We start from the raw sequence: 21,690 nt of genomic DNA on the forward strand, positions 1-21,690 counted from the left end.
TGTGTGTGAAGCACTGCCCCTTACTAGTGCTGGCACACGACTGCAGTTTAAATGGGGCTGAGAGTCCTTTGTGAGGATAAATAATATAGAGCAACATATTATGACCCAAGGAACACAGAGGAGTCACTGTGTTGTCTCTGGTCCTACTCAACACTCCATTACTGTAGGCTAGGATCTAGCATGAATCCCAAATGGTACCCTATTCCCTATCTATATTTAATGTCAAATGATCAAGCAGAATGTTTGCAATTTCGTTTCTCATTTTTATGACTGCAGTTGACCCAGAATGCAGTTGACCCAGACTGCAGTTGACCCAGACTGCCGTTGTCCCAGAGCTTTGTATAAGGAGGGTTCTTTTTTGATGTTTACAAAGTCAAATTTAAGGAATGTCATAGAGACAGAGACGATATTAAAACCATAATATATTTGTGGAAATTAAGTTTATTGGCATTTAAACATTTCCAAAGTACCTAAATACATACTCTTAGCAAATGCATATCCCCCCAGGAAACCCCCCCCCCCCAAAAATGACATTTTCCTTGTTGAGTTAATGTGAAAAACATTAGAATAATACATTGGTAGCACTTAAACAGGCAAATCAAAGGCAAAATGCGTTGACTTGGATTGTAGTTTCTAGACAGCCTGTGTTAAAAGCCTAAGAAATCCTACTAAAAACAAATTGTATTTGTTTCCTTTGACTTGTAGTGCTGCCACAAACAAAGAGGATCGCTCACGTCAAATGGATTGTGCTACCAACAGGCCACGTCATTAGTATAAGGTTACTGACATGTCAGACAGTATGAACATAAATGCATACAAATATAAAACCAAACTCATTAAAAAGAGGTCATGACAATTGATAGAGAGAAGACCACTAAGCACCAAAAAAAAAGTGATACAAGACCTGTATGACAAATAATGTTTCAATTCAACGGTGATGAGAGATTGTATAAGAAATACTCGACACCGCTGAATACTTAACATACAGTGTATGTAAACCGGGCATTGAAGATCTAGCAAGATCCCAGATCTGTTTGTGCTGTGCAGCCAACTCTAATGGTTCTTGTTTGTGACAGCACAAACAGATCTGGGACCAGACTACTGAGAACATCATACTGTATTCTGATTAGTGTATGAAATAGATCTGAGGGAAAATGTTTGGTTGGTCAAGTTCATAAAAAACATCAAGCAGGTACATATCCTTTAACAGTCTGACTGGTCTGGTCCAACCAGGCACTTTCCCTGGGTTTTATATTTATTTGATGCCCCTGAAAACCTTCTCTGTCAGAATACATTGATGTGCTTTTTCATTAAGTTCTTTAAATACAAACCATAGAAATACATTTTAGAATATATAACCTAGAATAGATTCTAGATTGTATACTTATATGATAAAACCTACATTGACATTCCATTTACCATAGCGAGTGTGAGGGTTCAGCCCTGTCCCGTTTGAAAATACATACTATTCCCTCTAAAAGATAACCAAATACATCCTGTTCACCAACATATACTGTTCCTCTGGCTACAAAACTAATGTGGGTAGTACCTCTGTGCTCTGTCCCATATCTTACTGAAGAGAAAAGATGAGTTAGCATTGTCCCAGATCTGTTTGGGCCGTCTTGTGGTTGTGTAGACATTAGCTGCAAGAAAGCACAAACAGATCTGGGACCAGGCTAGAGATGAGCGGCAATGGCAGTAAAACGGTGAGACACTACAGACTGTCCTGTTACCTACAGATCTTTCAAGTGGAATTGATGACACTGACCATCCGGTGACCACTAACATTTGATTATTGTGCTCAAGATATGGTAAAACTGTTGTTTTTGTTTCAGTTGGGAATTCGTGCTCTGTCGTTTCCTCTTTGACAGAATCGTCCTCTTTGTCCTCCTCATATTCCTCCTGAAACATACAACAACATTTAATCGGGTCAACAACAACAGAATATTCAGGCACGGTATTTTCCTCACCTGGGTCCCCAAAATGGGTCTCTAGAAGGTGAAACATGTCAAAGTCCTGTAGACCACAGTTGGACAAATCACATCCGACCTCACAACCACAAATTAGATTTTTAGAAAGGTCTGTCACAATACCAACAGGGATAAGTAGTTAGTATTGGTAGGTTAGTGTTGTGCCGGTGTTAGTTAGTGGTGACTTCCCTGCTAACAACATTGCTCAGCAGCCATTTCCTATTAAAACATAGAGCTGTAGAGAGGCTGGGCCCAGAGGGGGCAGGCGACAGCATCAACAGTGACTAAACGACTCTGACAGATGCAATTATCTCCATCTCTAGAGGTTAATATACACACTGAGTTGGAACCACATCTACACACTATACGCACTGTTAGAAACAGCGGGCCTTTACATCCACACCAAGAATCTACACTAGGCCTACGCCTCATGTAAGTCTGTTCATCTGCACGTTCGTGTGTATGTATACACACACTCAAAGCAGTCGTTACATTTTCCGTTTCCTCTCACAGTATCCTTATAGTATCCTCTATATCTAACCACATAGCAAGGTGGCTACGGTACATTCCTAAGTGCTCCTTAATTAACATGGTCATGGAATTATGGATGACGGTTATTGGTCAGCCAAATGACATGGTTACCATAATAACCGTTACGGTGACCACATTTTGTTACGTTACAGCCTTAATCTAAAATTGATTACATTTTTCACTCATCAATCTACACACAATACCTCACAATGACAAAGCGAAAACAGGTTTTAAGAATTTTTGCTAATTTATGAAAAATTAAAAACAGAAATACCTTATATACATAACTATTCAAACCCTTTGCTATGAGACTGGAAATTTGAGCTCAGGTGCAACTTGATTCCATTGATCATCCTTGAGATGTTTCTACAACTTGATTAGAGTCCACCTGTGGTAAATTAAATTGATTGGACATGATTTGGAAAGGCACACACCTGTCTATATAAGGTCCCACAGTTGACAGTGCATGTCAGAGCAAAAACCAAGCCATGAGGTCGACGGGACAGGATTGTGTAGAGGCACAAATCTAGGGAAGGGTACCAAAAAATGTCTGCAACATTGAAGGTCCCCAAGAACACAGTGGCCTCCATCATTCTTAAATGGAAGAAGTTTGGAACCACCGAGACTCTTCCTAGAGCTGGCCACCCGGCCAAACTGAGCAATCGGGGAAGAAGGGTCTTGGTCAGGGAGGTGACCAAGAACCTGATGGTCACTCTGACAGAGCTCCAGAGTTCCTCTGTGGAGATGGGAGAACCTTCCAGAAGGACAACCATCTCTGCAACACTCCAGCAATCATGCCTTTATGGTAGAGTGTCTAGATGGAGGCCACTCAGTAAAAGGCACATGACAGCCCGCTTGGAGTTTGCCAAAATGCACCTAAAGGACTCTCAGACCATGAGAAACAAGATTCTCTGGTCTGATGAAACCAAGATGGAAATCTTTGGTCTGAATGCCAAGCGTCACGTCTGGAGGAAACCTGGCACCATCCCTACGGTGAAGCATGGTGGTGAAAGCATCATGTTGTGGGGATGTCTTTCCGCGGCGGAGACTGGGAGACTAGTCAGGATAGAGGGAAAGATGAACAGAGTTAAGTACAGCGAGATTCTTGATGAAACCTGCTCCAGAGCGCTCAGGACCTCAGACTGGGGCGAAGGTTCACCTTCCAACAGGACAATGACCCTAAGCACACAGCCAAGACAACGCAGCAGGGCTTCGGGACAAGTCTCTGAATGTCCCTGAGTGGCCCAGAGAGAGCCCGGACTTGAACCTGATCAAACATCTCTGTAGAGACCTGAAAATAGCTGTGCAGCGACGCTCCCCATCCAACCTGACAGAACTTGAGAGGATCTGCAGAGAAGAATACAGGTGTGCCAAGCTTGTAGCGTCATACCCAAGAAGACTCAAGGCTGTAACCGCTGCCAAATGTGCTTCAACAAAGTACTGAGTAAAGGTTCTGAATACTTATGTAAATGTGAATTATTTTATTCTAAAAACCTGTTTTTGCTTTGTAATTATGGATTGTTTTGTGTAGATTGATGAGGGAAAAAAACGATTTAATACATTTTAGAATAAGGCTGTAATGTAACAAAATGTGGAAAACGTCAATGGGTCTGAATACTTTCCGAATGCACTGTATATTTACAGTACCAGTAAAAAGTTTGGACACACCTACTCATTCCAGGGTTTTTCTTAAATAGTACTATTTTCTACATTGTAGAATAATAGTGAAGACATCAAAACTATGAAATAACATACGGAATCATATAGTAACCAAAAAATAATTAAACAAATCAAAGTATATTTTATATTTGAGATTCTTCAAAGTAGCCACCCGTTGCCTTGATGACAGCTTTGCACACTCTTGGCATTCTCTCATCCAGCTTCATGAGGAATGCTTTTCCAACAGTCTTGAAGGAGTTCCCACATATGCTGAGAACTTGTCGGCTGCTTTTTCTTCACTCTGCGGTCCAACTCATCCCAAACCATCTCAATTGGGTTGAGGTCGGGTGATTGTGGAGCCCAGGTCATCTGATGTAGCACCACCACTCTCCTTCTTGGTCAAATAGCCCTTTCACAGCCTGGAGGTGTGTTTTGGGTCATTGTCCTGTTGAAAAACCTATGATAGTCCAGCTAATTGCAAACCAGATGGGATGGCTTATCGATGCAGAATTCTGTGGTAGCCATGCTGGTTAACTGTGCCTTGAATTCCAAATAAATCACAGACAATGTCACCAGCAAAGCACCCCCACACCATCACACCTCCTCCTCCATGCTTCACAGTGGGAACCCCACATGCAGGGATCATCCGTTCACCTACTCAACGTCTCACAAACCAGAAATTTCAAATTTGGACTCATCAGACCAAAGGACAGATTTCCACCGGTCTAATGTCCATTACTTGTGTTTCTTGTCCCAAATAAGTCTCTTCATCTTATTATTGGTGTCATTTAGTAGTGGTTTCTTTGCAGCAATTCGACCATGAAGGCCTAATTCACACAGTCTCCTCTGAACAGTTGATGATGAGATGTGTCTGTTACTTGAACTTTGAAGCATTTATTTGGCCTGCAATTTCTGAGGCTGGTAACTTTAATGTACTTATCCTCTGCAGCAGATGTAACTTTGGGTCTTCCTTTTCTGTGGTGGTCCTCATGAGAGCCAGTTTCATCATAGCGCTTGATGGTTTTTGCGACTGCACTTGAAGAAACTTTGAAAGTTCATAAAATTTGCCAGATTGACTGACCTTCATGTATTAAAGTAATGATGGACTGTCATTTCTCTTTGCTTATTTGAGCTGTTCTTGCCAAAATATGGACTTGGTATTTTACCAAATAGGGCTATCTTCTGTATACCGCCCCTACCTTGTCACAACACAACTGATTGTCTCAAACGCATTAAGAAGGAAAGACATTCCACAAATTAACTTTTAACAAGGCACACCTGTTCATTTAAATGCATTCCAGGTGACTACCTCATGAAGCTGGTTGAGAGAATGCCAAGAGTGTGCAGAGCTGTCATCAAGGCAAAGGATGGCTACTTTGAAGAATCTCAAATATAAAATATATTTGGATTTATTTAACACTTTTTTGCTTACTACTTGATTCCATATGTGTTATTTCATAGTTTTGATGTCTTCGCTATTATTCTACTATGTAGAAAATAGTAAAAATAAAGAAAAACCCTTGAATGAGTAGGTATGTCCAAACTTTTGACTGGTACTGGATATATATATTTTCTTTCTAAGATGCACATTCTCTCCTCTCCTCAGTTCCTGAATGCATGTGCTGCTGCTGCAGGGAGGGGGGCGTTGCCTAGGCAACTGAAGACTTGTTTGCTGTAACACCTTGCTTGTTTCAGCAAGGAGCAACAAAGTTTGGACTCAACCTCACGAATGCCGTTCAGTCATCTGTTCGTTCCACAAAACAACACAACATTGTTATGACGGTTATTTTATTTTCATGACAGTCTTCATCCATAACCCTATTCCCTATGGTATTTATTATAACACAAGAGCAAATCTCCCAAACCTCCCAAGTGCACTTCAACAGCAGCTAATTGGGCGAATTGAGTATCTAAACATCAAGCCCCCTCCCAGGTATTCAGAGTATCTCTCGCCTCATACAGTATCTAAGAATGCGTCCCAAATGGCACCTTTTCACCTATCTAGTACACTACTTTTGACCAGAGCCCTATGGGCCCTCCCTATTGGCCCTGTGAATAGGGTGAACTGGGAGTAGGGTGACAATCGGGACGCAGCCTAACTACGTAGCAGGATCCCCCAGGCTTGTTAACTATAAGACAGTAAATGTGGAGTCGTAAATCAACCAGGGGACAGAGTTTAGTTCTGGTTCATATATCACCCTATAACTCACACAAACCTTGTCTGTGTCTGCACCTCTCTGGACACACTTTTGATATGCAGCCTGCCCCTGGTGAAAAATGCCTTACTTTTTCCTGACCTCAGGATACTTCCCTACTTCCCTCCTCCGCCCGGTCCTTGTGGGCCGATATAAATCTATCGTTGCCGGAGATGACATGTCGTGAACCCCGGCCGCCGTACATATCGGCCTGTGCCATCCTCCAAATCTCTCTGACAAGCCTGCCAATTTTCCAATTACCTGTGGTACCATTCACTATCACATCCCCAGGCAGATCTCTCTTCCCCTCTCTCTCCCTCCCTCTCGCTCTCCCTCTTTCTCCTCCCTTGATGTAGTGTCTGTCCCTGGAGAGAAGGGGGAGGGGAGACTGGCCTCTTGGGGACTGATTTGCAGGGCCTGCTGTTGATCTCCTCCTCTCACCTCCATCCACCTCCCTCCCAGGAGTATGATGGCACTAGACAATATACACTGAAGTAGCTAAGGAGAGAGATGGCCAATAGAAATATAGAAACGTGCTGATATGATCATTACTGCACTGCTGTGGGATTCATTAGAGAAGCCATTGGATTGGAGGACATGAACAATGACAAGTAACTAACCACAACTCTATGCTGTGGTGTACCCTTTCCATTATGACCACGGCCATTAGATCTGGCACCAGGCTAGGAGAAACTCTGGGCCTGTTCCGCAACAGAAACAGGAGAGTGAGATAGTGGGTCCAGCCTTGTGTCAGGGTCCCTGACAGACAGAGTGATATTTGCTCTGTGAGGAGCGGAGCAGAATGGAGAGGCAGAGAGCCACCAGAAAGATGTCTCCCCTCAGAGGGCCTGGCGAAAGGGAGAGAGCAGTGGAGGAAGAGGGGATAAGAGGGAGAAACTGACAGGCTCTGGCATATCTCCATCCCTCCCCTCTGGAAGAGAGGTAGGGGGACAGGGGGATGGAGGGGAGGGGGGGAAGAGAGAGACAGAAAGGGAGCTCTCCATGGGTCCCCAGCCCTCTGGCACCAGCAGCATATACATGTATGATAATGAAATACCATATTTTTTATTCTAATTGAGTTTGGTGTTCTTAAAGGGCAAGCAGAGCCTGTCGTCCACCGCTCTCCTGCTTTCTCAAACACTGCTACTGCTGCTCTCAACATGTGAGTCTGGAAGGAGAGGAGGAGGAGAGGAAAGAAGGAGGGGAGAAAGGAGGGGGAGAGAGAGAAACAGGGAGACTACTCCCCCCACACAGGAGAAGGAGAGCAAGGAGGAGAGGGAGAGGAGGAGGAGGAGAGCGAAGAGAGGACAGAAGTGAACCCTAGGTGGCAACAAAGGCTCATGGAGCTGCTAATGTGCGTGAGGCTGAGACCCCCGCTGCCTGGTAGGAAGAACGACATTGCTCTAAAAGACGAGTGAAGCCCCCTCCCTCCCGCCCACACACGCCATGCAGCTTCATAAAGCGGGATTAAAAATAATGCTGTAAAAGAAAATGTAAATGTCCAACGCTGCATGTCTCATTCTTTAATGAGCTTTAGAACCGGTCCTTTATCAAGCCGGCGCAGTCCTCAAAAGAATTAGCAGCTAATTAGTATGACTTATTTTCCTTATCGTTTTTCTCTGCTTTTATTGTATTTAGTAGCGTGGTTGTCTGCGGTGCACTGTGTGTGTGTGTGGTGGAGGAAGCAGTGCTATGGTATTGGCTTTCTTTGATAGGTGCTGCTGGGTGGTTCTGAGGGGTTTACAGCATCCCAGCAAGGTATTGATGCTCCTAGAGCCACATGAAATCACCCACAGTGTGAACAACATTAAAGCACACAAATAACTACCGATCAAAACACCTCATGTGACCCAAACTAAAGTCCAAAACAGACAGACACTGGTGTGAAGCCCTGTGTGTATTCATAGTCATCAAACACTATTTATTCACAAAGACGTTTAGTCATTTTGAAAGGGACATTCAATTCCAATGGCACAAAACAAATTGATTAAGCCAATGAAGAGTCATGTGTCTGTGTGTGAAGAGTCGTGTGTCTGAAGAGTCATGTGTCTGTGTGTGAAGAGATGTGTGTCTGTGTGTGAAGAGCTGTGTGTCTGAAGAGCTGTGTGTCTGTGTGTGAAGAGCTGTGTGTCTGTGTGTGAAGAGATGTGTGTCTGAAGAGCTGTGTGTCTGTGTGTGAAGAGCTGTGTGTCTGTGTGTGAAGAGTCGTGTGTCTGTGTGTGAAGAGATGTGTGTCTGTGTGTGAAGAGTCGTGTGTCTGTGTGAGAAGAGCCGTGTGTCTGTGTGTGAAAAGCTGTGTGTCTGTGTGAGAAGAGCCGTGTGTCTGTGTGAGAAGAGCTGTGTGTCTGTGTGAGAAGAGTCGTGTGTCTGTGTGTGAAGAGTTGTGTGTCTGTGTGAAGAGCTGTGTGTCTGTGTGAAGAGCTGTGTGTCTGTGTGAAGAGCTGTGTGTCTGTGTGTGAAAAGCTGTGTGTCTGTGTGAGAAGAGCCGTGTGTCTGTGTGAGAAGAGCTGTGTGTCTGTGTGAGAAGAGTCGTGTGTCTGTGTGTGAAGAGTTGTGTGTCTGTGTGAAGAGCTGTGTGTCTGTGTGAGAAGAGCCGTGTGTCTGTGTGAGAAGAGCCGTGTGTCTGTGTGTGAAGAGTTGTGTGTCTGTGTGTGTGAGTGAAGAGTCGTGTGTCTGAAGCGCTGTGTGTCTGTGTGTGAAGAGCTGTGTATCTGTGTGTGAAGAGTCGTGTGTTTGTGTGTGAACAGATGTGTGTCTGTGTGTGAAGAGCTGTGTGTCTGTGAGTGAAGAGTCGTGTGTCTGTGTGTGAAGCATCGTGTGTCTGTGTGTGAAGAGTTGTGTGTCTGTGTGTGAAGAGCTGTGTGTCTGTGTGTGAAGAGTCGTGTGTCTGTGTGTGAAGAGATGTGTGTCTGTGTGTGAAGCGTTGTGTGTCTGAAGCGTTGTGTGTCTGAAGTGTTGTGTGTCTGATGAGTCGTGTGTCTGTGTGTGAAGAGCTGTGTGTCTGTGTGTGAAGAGCTGTGTGTCTGTGTGTGAAGAGATGTGTGTCTGTGTGTGAAGCGTTGTGTGTCTGAAGCGTCGTGTGTCTGTGTGTGAAGCGTTGTGTGTCTGTGTGTGAAGCGTCGTGTGTCTGTGTGTGAAGCGTCGTGTGTCTGTGTGTGAAGCGTCGTGTGTCTGAGTCGTGTGTTTGAGTGTGTGCATGTGTGTCAGTGTTTGAGCATGAATGTGTGTGAATATGTGTATAAGTGTGTGTGTGTATGAGAGTGGGAGGTTATGCGCGTGAATGTGTGTGTGTGTGTGTGTGCACTGGTGTGTTTTAAAGCCTCTTTTGCCATTTAGGTGAGGACACAATAGCATTGGTTGGGTCATAAACAATCGCTTCATTAGCTTGTTCAGACTGTGCGTTACGCGCTACATTTAACCCCCTCTCACTCACACACTCCGGTCCTCTTCTCCTCTCTCCCCTCATCTACCTTGCTCTTCTCTTCTCCGGTCCACTTCTCCTCTCTCCCCTCATCTACCCTGCTCTTCTCTTCTCCGGTCCACTTCTCCTCTCTCCCCTCCTCTACCTTGCTCTTCTCTTCTCCGGTCCTCTTCTCCTCTCTCCCCTCCTCTACCTTGCTCTTCTCTTCTCCGGTCCTCTTCTCCTCTCTCCCCTTGTCTACCTTGCTCTTCTTTTCTCCGGTCCTCTTCTCCTCTCTCCCCTCCTCTACCTTGCTCTTCTCTTCTCCGGTCCTCTTCTCCTCTCTCCCCTCCTCTACCTTGCTCTTCTCTTCTCCGGTCCTCTTCTCCTCTCTCCCCTCCTCTACCTTGCTCTTCTCTTCTCCTCTCTCCCCTCCTCTACCTTGCTCTTCTCTTCTCCGGTCCTCTTCTCCTCTCTCCCCTCCTCTACCTTGCTCTTCTCTTCTCCGGTCCTCTTCTCCTCTCTCCCCTCCTCTACCTTGCTCTTCTCTTCTCCTCTCTCCCCTCCTCTACCTTGCTCTTCTCTTCTCCGGTCCTCTTCTCCTCTCTTCCCTCCTCTACCTTGCTCTTCTCTTCTCCGGTCCTCTTCTCCCTCACTTTCCCTCCCCTCTCCTCTCCTCGTCTTCCTCTCCATTGCTCCCTACACCCCACCGCCCAGCCAAACCAGTCACCAGAAAGCAGCACAATTACATTTCATGACTGGGCATATTTGTGATTCCCATTTCATTTATTACAAAGGGCATTCATTAATCTTCCTTCTTTTCCGAGAAGTGGAATTTCATTTTAGTGAGCCGTGACAGATACTGAGGTGAGTCTACCAGGCCAGGTCTAATTTAATCAGAGGTAAAATGCACAAGCGGGATGTTTTTTATCCTCTGTTTGATAAGCGCTGATGCTCACAGGGAAAGTATATGGTGGTGGTGGGAAAATAAGTCATTTCTCTCTGTTTCCAATTTGAACCATTTAAAAAGTGGCACGGAATCATAAATAGCGGCTAAAGTGCTTGGTAGGAATCTGCGGGCCAAATTGGCCCAAGTGCCTCCTCCATTATCTCTGAGTGCTGGAGAGGAGAAACAAATCAGGAACAAATAAAAGCAACAGAAACGTCAAAGAAGCGGAACATGAGGGACCAGAGGACAAGTCAATGAGAAGCCTGGCAGCTTGAGCGATTGTTGACTGCTGAATGTGGCTATGAAGGACTGGAAAGAGCACTAACATGCATTCCAATAATCTCTTCTTTCTCTTGTGCACTTGTTCACTTCCCTCCACGGATTTGACAGGAAATGACTGGCGCAAGTAGTGAACGAGTGCACACTTCAGGAGGAATAATTCATTATTGGGAAATACCCCTAGAGAGGTACTATATGGTGATCTTACAGGACTCTACACTAACGAGGTTGACTGGTCATCTAACTACACTACACTAGAGAGAGGTACTGTACTGTTGACTGATCATCTAACTACACTACACTAGAGAGAGGTACTGTACTGTTGACTGGTCATCTAACTACACTACACTAGAGAGAGGTACTGTACTGTTGACTGGTAATCTAACTACAGGACACATGAGAGGTACTGTACTGTTGACTGGTCATCTAACTACAGGACACTACACTAGAGAGAGGTACTGTACTGTTGACTGATCATCTAACTACACTACACTGGAGAGAGGTACTGTACTGTTGACTGGTAATCTAACTACACTACACTAGAGAGAGGTACTGTACTGTTGACTGGTAATCTAACTACACTACACTAGAGAGAGGTACTGTACTGTTGACTGGTAATCTAACTACAGGACACATGAGAGGTACTGTACTGTTGACTGGTAATCTAACTACAGGACACTACACTAGAGAGAGGTACTGTACTGTTGACTGATCATCTAACTACACTACACTAAAGAGGTACTGTACTGTTGACTGGTAATCTAACTACAGGACACTAGACAGGTACTGTACTGTTGACTGAGATTCTAACTACAGGACACTGGTCATCTAACTACAGGACACCTCACATGAGAGGTACTGTACTGTTGACTGATCATCTAACTACACTACACTAGAGAGAGGTACTGTACTGTTGACTGGTCATCTAACTACACTACACTAGAGAGAGGTACTGTACTATTGACTGGTCATCTAACTACAGGACACCTCACATGAGAGGTACTGTACTGTTGACTGGTCATCTAACTACATGACACTACACTAGAGGTACTGTGCTGTTGACTGGTCATCTAACTACACTACACTAGAGAGAGGTACTGTACTGTTGACTGGTCATTTAACTACATGACACTAGAGAGAGGTACTGTACTGTTGACTGATCATCTAACTACACTACACTAGAGAGAGGTACTGTACTGTTGACTGGTCATCTAACTACACTACACTAGAGAGAGGTACTGTACTGTTGACTGGTCATCTAACTACACTACACTAGAGAGAGGTACTGTACTATTGACTGATCATCTAACTACACTACACTAGAGAGAGGTACTGTACTATTGACTGGTCATCTAACTACAGGACACCTCACATGAGAGGTACTGTACTGTTGACTGGTCATCTAACTACACTACACTAGAGAGAGGTACTGTACTGTTGACTGGTCATCTAACTACACTACACTAGAGAGAGGTACTGTACTGTTGACTGATCATCTAACTACACTACACTACACTAGAGAGAGGTACTGTACTGTTGACTGATCATCTAACTACACTACACTAGAGAGAGGTACTGTACTGTTGACTGGTCATCTAAATACATGACACTACACTAGAGGTACTGTACTGTTGACTGGTCATCTAACTACATGACACTACACTAGAGGTACTGTACTGTTGACTGATCATCTAACTACACTACACTAGAGAGAGGTACTGTACTGTTGACTGGTCATCTAACTACACTACACTAGAGAGAGGTACTGTACTGTTGACTGGTCATCTAACTACACTACACTAGAGAGAGGTACTGTACTGTTGACTGGTCATCTAACTACACTACACTAGAGAGAGGTACTGTACTGTTGACTGGTAATCTAAATACATGACACTAGAGAGAGGTACTGTACTGTTGACTGGTCATCTAACTACATGACACTACACTAGAGGTACTGTACTGTTGACTGGTCATCTAACTACACTACACTAGAGAGAGGTACTGTACTGTTGACTGGTCATCTAACTACATGACACTACACTAGAGGTACTGTACTGTTGACTGATCATCTAACTACACTACACTAGAGAGAGGTACTGTACTGTTGACTGGTCATCTAACTACACTACACTAGAGAGAGGTACTGTACTGTTGACTGGTCATCTAACTACATGACACTACACTAGAGGTACTGTACTGTTGACTGATCATCTAACTACACTACACTAGAGAGAGGTACTGTACTGTTGACTGGTCATCTAACTACATGACACTAGAGAGAGGTACTGTACTGTTGATTGATCATCTAACTACACTACACCAAAGAGGTACTGTACTGTTGACTGATCATCTAACTACATGACACTAGAGAGAGGTACTGTACTGTTGACTGATCATCTAACTACATGACACTACACTAGAGGTACTGTACTGTTGACTGATCATCTAACTACATGACACTAGAGAGAGGTACTGTACTGTTGACTGATCATCTAACTACATGACACTAGAGAGAGGTACTGTACTGTTGACTGATCATCTAACTACATGACACTAGAGAGAGGTACTGTACTGTTGACTGATCATCTAACTACACTACACTAGAGAGAGGTACTGTACTGTTGACTGGTCATCTAACTACACTACACTAGAGAGAGGTACTGTACTATTGACTGGTCACCTAACTACAGGACACCTCACATGAGAGGTACTGTACTGTTGACTGGTCATCTAACTACATGACACTACACTAGAGGTACTGTGCTGTTGACTGGTCATCTAACTACACTACACTAGAGAGAGGTACTGTACTGTTGACTGGTCATTTAACTACATGACACTAGAGAGAGGTACTGTACTGTTGACTGATCATCTAACTACACTACACTAGAGAGAGGTACTGTACTGTTGACTGGTCATCTAACTACACTACACTAGAGAGAGGTACTGTACTGTTGACTGGTCATCTAACTACACTACACTAGAGAGAGGTACTGTACTATTGATTGATCATCTAACTACACTACACTAGAGAGAGGTACTGTACTATTGACTGGTCATCTAACTACACTACACTAGAGAGAGGTACTGTACTATTGACTGGTCATCTAACTACAGGACACCTCACATGAGAGGTACTGTACTGTTGACTGGTCATCTAACTACACTACACTAGAGAGAGGTACTGTACTGTTGACTGATCATCTAACTACACTACACTAGAGAGAGGTACTGTACTGTTGACTGGTCATCTAACTACATGACACTACACTAGAGGTACTGTACTGTTGACTGGTCATCTAACTACACTACACTAGAGAGAGGTACTGTACTGTTGACTGGTCATCTAACTACACTACACTAGAGAGAGGTACTGTACTATTGACTGGTCATCTAAATACATGACACTAGAGAGAGGTACTGTACTGTTGACTGGTCATCTAAATACATGACACTACACTAGAGGTACTGTACTGTTGACTGGTCATCTAAATACATGACACTAGAGAGAGGTACTGTACTGTTGACTGGTCATCTAACTACATGACACTACACTAGAGGTACTGTACTGTTGACTGATCATCTAACTACACTACACTAGAGAGAGGTACTGTACTGTTGACTGGTCATCTAACTACACTACACTAGAGAGAGGTACTGTACTGTTGACTGGTCATCTAACTACACTACACTAGAGAGAGGTACTGTACTGTTGACTGGTCATCTAACTACACTACACTAGAGAGAGGTACTGTACTGTTGACTGGTCATCTAACTACACTACACTAGAGAGAGGTACTGTACTGTTGACTGGTCATCTAACTACACTACACTAGAGAGAGGTACTGTACTGTTGACTGGTCATCTAACTACATGACACTACACTAGAAGTACTGTACTGTTGACTGGTCATCTAACTACACTACACTAGAGAGAGGTACTGTACTGTTGACTGGTCATCTAACTACATGACACTACACTAGAGGTACTGTACTGTTGACTGATCATCTAACTACACTACACTAGAGAGAGGTACTGTACTGTTGACTGGTCATCTAACTACACTACACTAGAGAGAGGTACTGTACTGTTGACTGGTCATCTAACTACATGACACTACACTAGAGGTACTGTACTGTTGACTGATCATCTAACTACACTAGAGAGAGGTACTGTACTGTTGACTGGTCATCTAACTACATGACACTAGAGAGAGGTACTGTACTGTTGACTGATCATCTAACTACACTACACCAAAGAGGTACTGTACTGTTGACTGATCATCTAACTACATGACACTAGAGAGAGGTACTGTACTGTTGACTGATCATCTAACTACATGACACTAGAGAGAGGTACTGTACTGTTGACTGATCATCTAACTACATGACACTAGAGAGAGGTACTGTACTGTTGACTGGTCATTTAACTACATGACACTACACTAGAGGTACTGTACTGTTGACTGATCATCTAACTACATGACACTAGAGAGAGGTACTGTACTGTTGACTGATCATCTAACTACATGACACTAGAGAGAGGTACTGTACTGTTGACTGATCATCTAACTACATGACACTAGAGAGAGGTACTGTACTGTTGACTGATCATCTAACTACATGACACTAGAGAGAGGTACTGTACTGTTGACTGGTCATTTAACTACATGACACTACACTAGAGGTACTGTACTGTTGACTGATCATCTAACTACACTACACTAGAGAGAGGTACTGTACTGTTGACTGATCATCTAACTACACTACACTAGAGAGAGGTACTGTACTGTTGACTGATCATCTAACTACATGACACTAGAGAGAGGTACTGTAATGTTGACTGATCATCTAACTACAGGAAGATACAGCTGAATTGAAGCGGGGCCTGTTGGTCTAGTTGGGGTGTCACTTCCTTATAGGCTACCTCTCGGTGCTCATCATAATGATTCCCATCATGTCATATCAAATCAAATCAAATGTTATTTGTCACATACACATGGTTAGCAGATGTCAATGCGAGTGTAGCGAAATGCTTGTGCTTCTAGTTCCGAAAATGCAGTAATAACCAACGAGTAATCTAACTTAACAATTCCACAACTACTACCTTATACACACAAGTGTAAAGGGATAAAGAATATGTACTTAAAGATATATGAATGAGTGATGGTACAGAACGGCATAGGCAAGATGCAGTAGATGGTATATAGTACAGTATATACATATGAGATGAGTAATGTAGGGTATATAAACATAAAGTGGCATAGTTTAAAGTGGCTAGTGATACATGTATTACATAAAGATGGCAAGATGCAGTAGATGATATAGAGTACAGTATATTCATATACATATGAGATGAGTAATGTAGGGTATGTAAACATTATATTAAGTGGCAGTGTTTAAAGTGGCTAGTGATACATTTTTACATACATTTCCATCAATTCCCATTATTTAAGTGGCTGGAGTTGAGTCAGTATGTTGGCAGCAGCCACTAAATGTTAGTGGTGGCTGTTTAATAGTCTGATGGCCTTGAGATAGAAGCTGTTTTTCAGTCTCTCGGTCCTTGCTTTGATGCACCTGTACTGACCTCGCCTTCTGGATGATAGCGGGGTGAACAGGCAGTGGCTCAGGTGGTTGTTGTCCTTGATGATCTTTATGGCCTTCCTGTGACATCGGGTAGTGTAGGTGTACTGGAGGGCAGGTAGTTTGCCCCCGGTGATGCGTTGTGCAGACCTCACTACCCTCTGGAGAGCCTTACGGTTGTGGGCAGAGCAGTTGCCGTACCAGGTGGTGATACAGCCCGACAGGATGCTCTCGATTGTGCATCTGTAGAAGTTTGTGAGTGCTTTTGGTGACAAGCCGAATTTCTTCAGCCTCCCGAGGTTGAAGAGGCGCTGCTGCGCCTTCTTCACAACGCTGTCTGTGTGGGTGGACCAATTCAGTTTGTCCGTGATGTGTACGCCGAGGAACTTAAAACTTACTACCCTCTCCACTACTGTTCCGTCGATGTGGATAGGGGGGTGCTCCCTCTGCTGTTTCCTGAAGTCGACAATCATCTCCTTTCTTTTGTTGACGTTGAGTGTGAGGTTATTTTCCTGACACCACACTCCGAGGGCCCTCACCTCCTCCCTGTAGGCCGTCTCGTTGTGGTTGGTAATCAAGCCTACCACTGTAGTGTCGTGCGCAAACTTGATGATTGAGTTGGAGACGTGCATGGCCACGCAGTCGTGGGTGAACAGGGAGTACAGGAGAGGGCTCAGAACGCACCCTTGTGGGGCCCCAGTGTTGAGGATCAGCGGGGTGGAGATGTTGTTACCTACCCTCACCACCTGGGGGCAGCCCGTCAGGAAGTCCAGTACCCAGTTGCGCAGGGCAGGGTCGAGACCCAGGGTCTCGAGATGGATGAAGAGTTTGGAGGGTACTATGGTGTTAAATGCTGAGCTGTAGTCGATGAACAGCATTCTCACATAGGTATTCCTCTTGTCCAGATGGGTTAGGGCAGTGTGCAGTGTGGTTGCGATTGCGTCGTCTGTGGACCTATTGGGTCGGTAAGCAAATTGGAGTGGGTCTAGGGTGTCAGGTAGGGTGGAGGTGATATGGACTAGTCTCTCAAAGCACTTCATGATGACGGAAGTGAGTGCTACGGGGCGGTAGTCGTTTAGCTCAGTTACCTTAGCTTTCTTGGGAACAGGAACAATGGTGGCCCTCTTGAAGCATGTGGGAACAGCTGACTGGGATAAGGATTGATTGAATATGTCCGTAAACACACCAGCCAGCTGGTCTGCGCATGCTCTGAGGACGCGGCTGGGAATGCCGTCTGGGCCTGCAGCCTTGCGAGGGTTAACATGTTTAAATGTTTTACTCACCTCGGCTGCAGTGAAGGAGGGCCCGCAGGTTTTGGTAGAGGGCCATGTCAGTGGCACTGTATTGTCCTAAAAGCGAGCAAAGAAGTTATTAAGTCTGTCTGGGAGCAAGACATCCTGGTCCGCGACGGGGCTGGTTTTCTTTTTGTAATCCGTGATTGACTGTAGACCACATACCTCTTGTGTCTGAGCTCATGTGGTGGAAGACTGGTGCTCATCAAGCTTCCAGGAAGTATATAGTATAGTCTATGAAATAACTCTCAAGACCATAATAATACGGACATGAGAGTACAGTCTCTCTCTCTCTCTAGACTATTAAATTATGGACATGAAAGTACAGTCTCTCTCTCTAGACTATTATATTATGGACATGAAAGTACAGTCTCTCTCTAGACTATTATATTATGGACATGAGAGTACAGTCTCTCTCTCTCTCTAGACTATTATATTATGGGCATGGGAGTTCAGTCTCTCTCTCTCTCTAGACTATTATATTATGGACATGAAAGTACAGTCTCTCTCTCTAGACTATTATATTATGGACATGAAAGTACAGTCTCTCTCTAGACTATTATATTATGGACATGAGAGTACAGTCTCTCTCTCTCTCTCTCTCTCTAGACTATTATATTATGGACATGAGAGTACAGTCTCTCTCTCTTTCTCTAGACTATTATATTATGGACAAGAGAGTACAGTGTCTCTCTCTCTCTCTCTAGACTATTATATTATGGACATGAGAGTACAGTCTCTCTCTCTCTCTCTCTCTCTCTCTCTCTCTCTCTCTCTCTCTCTGACTATTATATTATGGACATGAGAGTACAGTCTCTCTCTCTAGACTATGATATTATGGACATGAGAGTACAGTCTCTCTCTCTTTCTCTAGACTATTATATTATGGACATGAGAGTACAGTCTCTCTCTCTCTCTAGACTATTATATTATGGACATGAGAGTACAGTCTCTCTCTCTCTAGACTATTATATTATGGACATGAGAGTACAGTCTCTCTCTCTATCTCTAGACTATTATATTATGGACAAGAGAGTACAGTCTCCCTCTCTATCTCTAGACTATTATATTATGGACATGAGAGTACAGTCTCTCTCTCTATCTCTAGACTATTATATTATGGACATGAGAGTACAGTCTCTCTCTCTCTAGAATATTATATTATGGACAAGAGAGTACAGTCTCTCTCTCTCTCTAGACTATTATATTATGGACATGAGAGTACAGTCTCTCTCTCTCTAGACTATTATATTATGGACAAGAGAGTACAGTCTCTCTCTCTAGACTGTTTTATTATGGACATGAGAGTACAGTCTCTCTCTCTCTCTAGACTATTATATTATGGACAAGAGAGTACAGTCTCTCTCTCTCTCTCTCTCTCTCTAGACTATTATATTATGGACATGAGAGTACAGTCTCTCTCTCTTTCTCTAGACTATTATATTATGGACAAGAGAGTACAGTGTCTCTCTCTCTCTCTCTCTCTCTCTAGACTATTATATTATGGACATGAGAGTACAGTCTCTCTCTCTCTAGACTATTATATTATGGACATAAGAGTACAGTCTCTCTCTCTCTAGACTATTATATTATGGACATGAGAGTACAGTCTCTCTCTCTTTCTCTAGACTATTATATTATGGACATGAGAGTACAGTCTCTCTCTCTCTAGACTATTATATTATGGACATGAGAGTACAGTGTCTCTCTCTTTCTCTAGACTATTATATTATGGACAAGAGAGTACAGTGTCTCTCTCTCTCTCTCTAGACTATTATATTATGGACATGAGAGTACAGTCTCTCTCTCTCTCTCTCTCTCTCTCTCTCTCTCTCTCTCTCTCTAGACTATTATATTATGGACAAGAGAGTACAGTGTCTCTCTCTCTCTCTCTCTCTCTCTAGACTATTATATTATGGACATGAGAGTACAGTCTCTCTCTCTAGACTATTATATTATGGACATGAAAGTACAGTCTCTCTCTAGACTATTATATTATGGACATGAGAGTACAGTCTCTCTCTCTTTCTCTAGACTATTATATTATGGACAAGAGAGTACAGTGTCTCTCTCTCTCTAGACTATTATATTATGGACATGAGAGTACAGTCTCTCTCTCTTTCTCTAGACTATTATATTATGGACATGAGAGTACAGTCTCTCTCTCTTTCTCTGACTATTATATTATGGACATGAGAGTACAGTCTCTCTCTCTCTAGACTATTATATTATGGACATGAGAGTACAGTCTCTCTCTCTTTCTCTAGACTATTGTATTATGGACATGAGAGTACAGTCTCTCTCTCTCTCTCTCTCTCTCTCTCTCTCTCTCTCTCTCTCTCTCTCTTTCTCTGACTATTATATTATGGACATGAGAGTACAGTCTCCCTCTCTAGACTATGATATTATGGACATGAGAGTACAGTCTCTCTCTCTCTTGACTATTATATTATGGACATGAGAGTACAGTCTCTCTCTCTTTCTCTAGACTATTATATTATGGACATTAGAGTACAGTCTCTCTCTCTCTAGACTATTATATTATGGACAAGAGAGTACAGTCTCTCTCTCTCTCTAGACTATTATATTATGGACATGAGAGTACAGTCTCTCTCTCTCTAGACTATTATATTATGGACAAGAGAGTACAGTCTCTCTCTCTCTCTAGACTATTATATTATGGACAAGAGAGTACAGTCTCTCTCTCTAGACTGTTTTATTATGGACATGAGAGTACAGTCTCTCTCTCTTTCTCTAGACTATTATATTATGGACAAGAGAGTACAGTGTCTCTCTCTCTCTCTCTCTCTCTAGACTATTATATTATGGACATGAGAGTACAGTCTCTCTCTCTCTCTCTAGACTATTATATTATGGACATGAGAGTACAGTCTCTCTCTCTCTAGACTATTATATTATGGACATAAGAGTACAGTCTCTCTCTCTCTAGACTATTATATTATGGACATGAGAGTACAGTCTCTCTCTCTCTCTAGACTATTATATTATGGACATGAGAGTACAGTCTCTCTCTCTCTAGACTATTATATTATGGACATAAGAGTACAGTCTCTCTCTCTCTAGACTATTATATTATGGACATGAGAGTACAGTCTCTCTCTCTCTCTAGACTATTATATTATGGACATGAGAGTACAGTCTCCCTCTCTAGACTATTATATTATGGACATGAGAGTACAGTCTCTCTCTCTAGACTATTATATTATGGACAAGAGAGTACAGTCTCTCTCTCTAGACCATTATATTATGGACATGAGAGTACAGTCTCTCTCTCTCTCTAGACTATTATATTATGGACATGAGAGTACAGTCTCTCTCTCTCTAGACTATTATATTATGCACATGAGAGTACAGTCTCTCTCTCTCTAGACTATTATATTATGGACATGAGAGTACAGTCTCTCTCTCTCTAGACTATTATATTATGCACATGAGAGTACAGTCTCTCTCTCTCTAGACTATTATATTATGGACATGAGAGTACAGTCTCTCTCTCTCTAGACTATTATATTATGGACATGAGAGTACAGTCTCTCTCTAGACTATTATATTATGGACATGAGAGTACAGTCTCTCTCTCTCTCTAGACTATCATATTATGGACATGAGAGTACAGTCTCTCTCTCTCTAGACTATTATATTATGAACAAGAGAGTACAGTCTCTCTTTCTCTAGACTATTATATTATGGACAAGAGAGTACAGTCTCTCTCTCTCTCTCTCTGTCTCTCTCTCTAGACTATTATATTATGGACATGAGAGTACAGTCTCTCTCTCTCTCTAGACTATTATATTATGGACATGAGAGTACAG

At 43.1% G+C, this 21,690-nt stretch overlaps 1 long non-coding RNA gene across 1 annotated transcript; it reads right to left on the reverse strand.

Moving 5' to 3' along the window:
• Positions 1 to 423: 423 nt before the first annotated feature.
• LOC129820078 (uncharacterized) lies at positions 424 to 4,235 on the reverse strand. Its single transcript, XR_008754151.1, has 2 exons — positions 1,100 to 4,235; positions 424 to 1,030 (listed from the first exon to the last, which is right to left on the reverse strand). It is a non-coding gene; the product is annotated as an uncharacterized LOC129820078 (long non-coding RNA).
• Positions 4,236 to 21,690: the final 17,455 nt, after the last annotated feature.

The sequence above is a fragment of the Salvelinus fontinalis genome, chromosome 22, assembly GCF_029448725.1.
Source record: "Salvelinus fontinalis isolate EN_2023a chromosome 22, ASM2944872v1, whole genome shotgun sequence".
NCBI lineage: Eukaryota > Metazoa > Chordata > Actinopteri > Salmoniformes > Salmonidae > Salvelinus > Salvelinus fontinalis.